Here is a 7,010-nt window from a genome sequence, read left to right as displayed (position 1 = left end):
ATTTTTCATTCTCGACTTTAACATCTATGGAAAGAAATTAAATAATCCCACGCTTTTTGAGGGCTATCTTATTTGTCTCATTTTATTTCAATTAATATTGAGGTTTAATCATATCTATGGAAAGAAATTAAATAATCCCACGCTTTTTGAGGGCTATCTTATTTGTCTCATTTTATTTCAATTAATATTGAGGTTTAATCATATCTAAAGTATTAGATGGCCCGGCATGGCCAGGTGGCTAGGGCACTCGACTCGCAATCTGAGGGACGCGGTTTCGAATCCCCGTCACACCAAACATTCTCGCCCTTTCAGCCGTTAGATAATGTGACGTTCAATCCCACTATTCATTGGAAAAAGAGTAGCTCAAGAGTCGGCGGTCGGTGGGTGGTGATGACTAACTGCCTTCCCTCTAGTCTTACACTACTAAATTAGGGACGGCTAACGCAGATAGCCCTTACGTAGCTTTGCCGTCACGTTATAGTGCCCCTACGACTGAGAGGTGTGACGGGGATTTGAACCCGCGACCCTCAGTTTGCGAGTCGAGCTCCCTAACCACCTGGCCATGCGGCCAGACAAAAATGTATATACTTTTTCTTTAATAATACTTGAATGATGCGTGGCTTTCAATGTAGTTTAATTTAATACATTTTTGCTATTTTAATTATATTTACCAAATTCCTTGAATTAGAATTTCACAATTCGGTAAACATATGTTTTTTTTTTATTCTCGATTGAAATTTGTGATTCTAGTTATTACGATTTTGTTTTGTTTTTTCTATCTTTGAACAATTCAGCTTGAGAGTGTATTACATAATTTATTGAACTTGAACCTGATCAATTTCATACAGTAAATTATCAAAAACAAAACAGAAAGCATGACTTACGCAATGGCTTCGATCATATCTAGTCCCATTTCCACGCAACATTTAGCATGGTCTGATCTGGGTTCCGGGAGTCCACTAACACAGTAATAACAGTCTCCAAGAAGTTTGATCCTTAAACAATGGTTATTCTATAAAGATAAAATAATAATAATAATTTACTCATCAGCTAACCACTGATACTGTTAAGTGATTTTTTTTATGTTTCTGATTTTCATTTATAATATACTGTAATGTATTTGTTTGGATTTCATTAAGGGTACAGCTTCGAAATGGGCTATCTGCTTTGTGAATATTGTAGGATTCAAAACCTGAATTTTACCGTTATAAGCTCTCATTCTTACCGCCGAGCCACAGGGAAGCAATACGTTATAGAATGATAAACCTGTTGCCCTTATAACAGTACGAAAACGGCGAAGTTTAATTATTAAATATCAGTTGAAATCTAGTTTATAAAGTAGTTAAAATTTCTGATGATATCTTCCGTCCCCGGTGGCTCAGCGGTAAGCCTGGAGAGTTATAAAATTAGGTTTCATTATCTGCTATAGGCAGAATACAGATGGCGCATTGTGTAACTTTGCATTTAGCTTCAAAAACAAGCACAAAACTTTCTGATTAAAGTATTACATAAATAGAATTAATTATTTTGATATATAGAAGCTGGAATTATATTTCAGAGAGTTTGTTTAAATGAAGAGACAGAAAGAGAGGTAAATACTTTTAATTTTTGTTAAATTGTGAAACATACAGATATACATATATCTTGCTAGACACCTAATTTAAAGACAAAATTTAACACTATTTATTGCTTGAAGAACAATATACCAGCCATTTAAAAACAGTACATTCATTTGCATTAAACATTTTACTCGGCTTACACTCCTGATTGTAAGCGTCGCGATGATTTATTTAGAATGTAATGACATACTCAAGGGAAATGCCATGCAGTGCACAGCGGTATGTCTGCGGACATACAATGCTAGAATCCGAGTTTCGATACCGTGATGGGCAGAGCACAGATAGCCCATTGTGTAGCTTTGTGCTTAAGTACGAACAAACAAAACCGTCAAGGGAAATATTATTATTTTTTTTTAACATTTTATATTATAACTTTAAATTACTCTTTCAGCTAAAAATAATGAAACCCTTAGCTTAAGCATAGAGTCGTCCGTGGGAAAAGAAACCAATAGTTAATTTATTATCCTCACGTGATAAAGAAAAAGATAAAGCATGAATGCTATAAAGTTATTCTATTAGAAGAGAAATAATAAGCTTCATTATTTCTCCAATGAATATGTTCACATTTTTTAAATATTGGACTTCATAAATTGTTTCCGTAATCCTTTGGGAGAGTTGTGTTTGTTTGTTTAGAATTAAGCACAAAGCTACACAATGAGCTATCTGTGCTCTGCCCACCACGGGTATCGAAACCCGGTTTCTAGCGTTGTAAGTCCGCAGACATACCACTGTACTGTTGGGGGCTCCTCAAAGCACTCATCTTCTTTGATAATTTATCCTTCTGGTAGAAACACATCAGTGGCTTGCTTCCAATTAAGAGTATTAGGTTACAGACAACTGTTGTTTATCACAGACATTAACCAGATTGGAGGAGAGCAAGAAACAGAATGGCGTAGGCGTTTTACGTATGGACTAGAAGGTACAGAACCATTAACAGTTCTTTATCAGGGTAGCTTCAGTCTTAACTGTAATACATGTGCTTCACCATCGATGAAGAGAATCCCGATAAAACGAATTTAGAGACATTAGAAGCGGTGATGTGATCATTAGAAAACCCTGCAAGATCTTAAAATGTGGAAAACTTCTCTAATGGGACAATCAAGTACAACATTTCGATAGAAAGTTAGGCTAGCTGGAGATAGAGTAACTTTATAAACATTGAAGACCTAAAAGCTGTTAACATATCTTCAAGCGATACTAAACTCTCTCTCTCCAAATGAAGCGGTAAACTAAAGAGGTTGTACATATCGACCAATCACAAAAAAAAATCACTTGATATATCTGTTACATCACGAACTTAACATAGTTGGATCCAAGTAGATACATGATGAGTCAAACACACTTAATCCCAACTGAATGAAAGCAATAGTTCAACCATGATTGACACTTAGATAGACACTACTGGATTCCGTTAGAGGTTTTCCTTTGCCACTAATAAACAGAAACATAAAGATTTTGCTAATTAAGATTTAAATTACTTTATAAGCTCGTATCAATCATCAGAAATGAGAACGAAAAGTTATCTTTAATAACTTAAAAGCAAGTTAAAAGAAAATTATTTGTAAACAATAAAGTACAGTAGAACGCTGCTTTAAAGTGAGGTATTGTTGGTTATCTCTAATTTTTCTTTTAAGTAGTGATAATCGATAGCTTTTTCTGAATTGTTCTAAAGCTTTCATTTATTGAATGCCAATCATAAATCAGTTATTAAAGAAGATGATACACGTAGTCCAAACCTGTTATGTTTCTTACGCATAATTACACAATGTAATTAATTAAATGAAGACATAAATTAAATTCGCCGATACAAGTTTGAAAATGTAAATTGAAATAGTTTTAAAGTGTAACAGTAATGGGTGCGAGAGTCCTAGTGATGTCTTGCCAAATGTTGACTCGACTCACCATCTGCGTGTCACGGGTTTGGATATCGTCACTGAACAAACTTGTCTCTTTTAGCCGTGAGGGCGTTATAATTTGACGGTCAATCCCACTTTTCGTTGATAAAGAGTATTCTTCCCTCTAGTCTATCACATTTAAATCGGGGACGGCTAGTGCAGATACTCCTGGAGTAGCTTTGCGAGAGGTAAATTGTCCCTGGGCCGGTTAATCAGGAAATACACATGCTTTTGAGTTGATTCCTACAAAAGGAAAAAAAATCTTCTTTATCTGTGTACGGAGTGTTAAGCTTCATTTTCTCGCTTTATTGTTTGTTTGTTAATTTACCTCGACCTTGTGGTGGCAAATGTTATGAGAAATTACTATAATCACTTTAATATTTTGAAATATCGATAGCACAATGTTAGCTTGTTTGAAACAATAATTATGGTATTCATGTACCATGAGATAATAAATATCAATAGTAATGATGGTGTTCATGTACCATGATATAATAGATATCAAGAGAAGCTTAAGAGTTCTGCCCTAAGCAAAATATGTAAATCTATCAATTTAACTTCTTTACAGACAAAACTCAAACGTATGAACTTCATAATGTTTGAAAATAATGTTCTGAGGTTTAAAAGATATACACATTACTCTTAACCTTCCCACTTGTGTAATGGTGTTATAAGTCTACTTGTAAACCATAAGCAGGAGTTATAGAACTCTTTGCGAATAATATCTTTAAAAAGTTTCATAATGTTAACAACAATAAAAAAACAACAACAACCAAACTTTGGTTACGGGGGCTTTATGAAAATAACTTGTATTTAATCTAGATGAATGAGGTGTATAGACACGTTAAAACTGATAAAGTATTATACAAAAACACCATATAGTTTTATCAGACTTTGGTGTACATTCTGTAAAAATCACATAGTTTAATACCTACATTATTCTGGATTCCCAAACTACATAAAATATCATACAAATACGGATTTATTACCTGTGTTAAAAAAGTTACAATTAAGTATTATTGTCATTAAAAGTCTGAAATACCTTAAAGAGCATTTAACCAAACACTGTAATATTATGTAGGAATGATGCAAATGTCATCCCCACTATCTTGTTTGCATTGTTTTCGAAGGATTGATATTAGCCATCCCTACATTTACTTCCATTTTTGAAAAGTTTTTTCTTTACTTGTTTGTTTTAATGCAGTGTTTCAATAGATATAGGAAGGTTGTATCAATAACCAAGTTCTAAATACAGTATTACAACTTTAATATTTATTATTGGCTGGTGATTCCTATTTAAGCTATTTAAAGGAACACTAAATTTCCGTAAAATAACTAACTTCAAGGGGTAATGACAACATTGTTTACACCAGGACTATTATATATATATTTTTTAATTACTACTAGTTTGAAACTGTGTCATCTGAATGAAATTGGTTAGAACCATTGTTTTTGAGTCATCATGTAATAAAAAAAGAAGCAGAAGAAAGAAGAACAAGAAATTCAAACTTTTTGCTATGATATTTACTGACATTCCCAGAATTTGTGACTCAGTCATTACATAGATATTGTTATAAAAGGAAACACTGTACAGTATTGTAAAGTTCTTATGACCTATTGAGGAGATATTTAAAATACCATTTCGATGAACAATCCGAGTCATCCCTACATAGGCAGTGCTACCGCCTGCCTGATAACAAATTTAAGTAAGAAAGAGTATAACAAAGCTATGCACATTAATCGCGCTTCTAGCTATTTTGGTAATATTATTTTACCGGATTATCAAGGTTTTCTTGACACTGCTTAAAAATACTTGTTCACTAGAACTTACTCTCAAAAATAACTCTTTCACTACAAACCAAACATACCTTCTGAATTTAGTTATAAGCATTGTTAATCTAACCTCCAAGCTCTTTTTTTTCAATTAAATAGACACTTTTAATATTGAAATTATAAACATTCCATTTCCGAATAAAAATGTTCCAAATTTGTTTTGTCTCAAATCTATTAAATACAATGAAAATTCATTAACATTCCAATATATCATGAACAGAGCTTATAAACTCATTTTCAAACGAGATTTCTCCTATCCCACTTTGATCATTAGATTCAGTTTTGTAGCATATTCAAGAATTTATTTTTGCTATTGATTCCGGGATTAATATATTTACCATATATCATAAGATTTTCAAAGTTATCATGTCTATCTTTTAACTTAATAATTTTTAAGGTAATAACGAACAACTTTAATGTGGCGACCGCTATTTGATTTACCTCCCAGTAGTTAAAGATGTCATCACAGTTAATACATGCAGTATAACAGTTCCATATAATAGTATAACATTACTATTGTAATCATATTAGCTTATGTTAATTACTTTAATTGTCATACATATAATTATTATTACTTTGACCTGCTAACTTCTTAGCGCACATATAGTTCGGCTAATTCTTAAGGTTTAATTTTAATTACTATTCCCAACTGCCCACTCTGAAAATTAATCGTGTGTAGAGAATAGTTAAAGCTGGATAGGTTGTGTTAGCTATAGCTCACAGTTTACTTACTAAACTGTTTTTTTTTCTACATATACTTTGGTTATTTTTATTAGACTTTATAATTTTTGCTGTTTATTGTACGATTTAATTATTAATTCAGTTTGTTATTAAACATGTTTATACGCATAAACATTAGTTTTTACTGTAGTATCTGTACAATTCTGTTACCCTACTGGTTTGGCACGTGACGTGGAGGCGAGTGCGCTCGACTCCCAATCTGTGGGTCGTGGGATAGAAACACGTTACTGAACATGCTCGTCTTTTCAGCAGCAGGGGCATTATAATACTACGATCACTCCCAATATTTGTTAATAAAGAGTAGTCCAAATGTTAACGGTGGATGATATTGACTAGCTAACTCCCTTCCCTCTAATCTGTCACTTCACAATTAGGGACGGCTAGCGCAAATAGTCCTTGAGTAACTTTGCACAAAATACAAAACATAAACAATGTTACCATGCTCTATAATTAAAACAGTAAAATGCGTCAATCGTAATAAAACATCACAGATGTTAAGCTTTCTTAAAGTTTGTCATTGTCCGAATGGTAATATGGACTTTTATTGGTCAGTAGGCGTTGTTAGGGAGGATTTTATAAAGTTTCGCGCATACTGGCGTCTCGCTTTTCAAAGGACAGGGAACATAATTTCAGTGCATGAAGCAGATATCTAGATTTTATGTTTTGTAAATCTATATAAATATAATAGTACTGTTTGTTGTATGTCCATATAACTACTTCACAGGGTGTGGATGGATCTTCACCAAAATTGGTATGGAGGTTTATTAGGGCCATGCGGGGGCAAAAAATTTTTTTTTCAGTTTTACATTTTGCGTTTTGCGGTTGTCAGAGGCGTTTTTTACCACTACCTCACCCCCTGTGAATGGATCTTCACAAAATTTGATTTGATATGGAGGTTCATTTTTTCAGTTTTGCCTTTTTT

At 33.2% G+C, this 7,010-nt stretch overlaps 1 pseudogene; it reads right to left on the bottom strand.

Annotated features, from left to right (window-relative positions):
• Nucleotides 1–7,010, bottom strand: part of LOC106465784 — a 154,667-nt pseudogene that overhangs the window by 54,001 nt on the left and 93,656 nt on the right.

Source organism: Limulus polyphemus, unplaced genomic scaffold (genome assembly GCF_000517525.1).
Source record: "Limulus polyphemus unplaced genomic scaffold, Limulus_polyphemus-2.1.2 Scaffold70, whole genome shotgun sequence".
Taxonomy (NCBI): Eukaryota; Metazoa; Arthropoda; class Merostomata; order Xiphosura; family Limulidae; genus Limulus; species Limulus polyphemus.
Note: the sequence above shows the minus strand (reverse complement) of the source record. Positions and strands in the feature narration are given on the sequence as shown.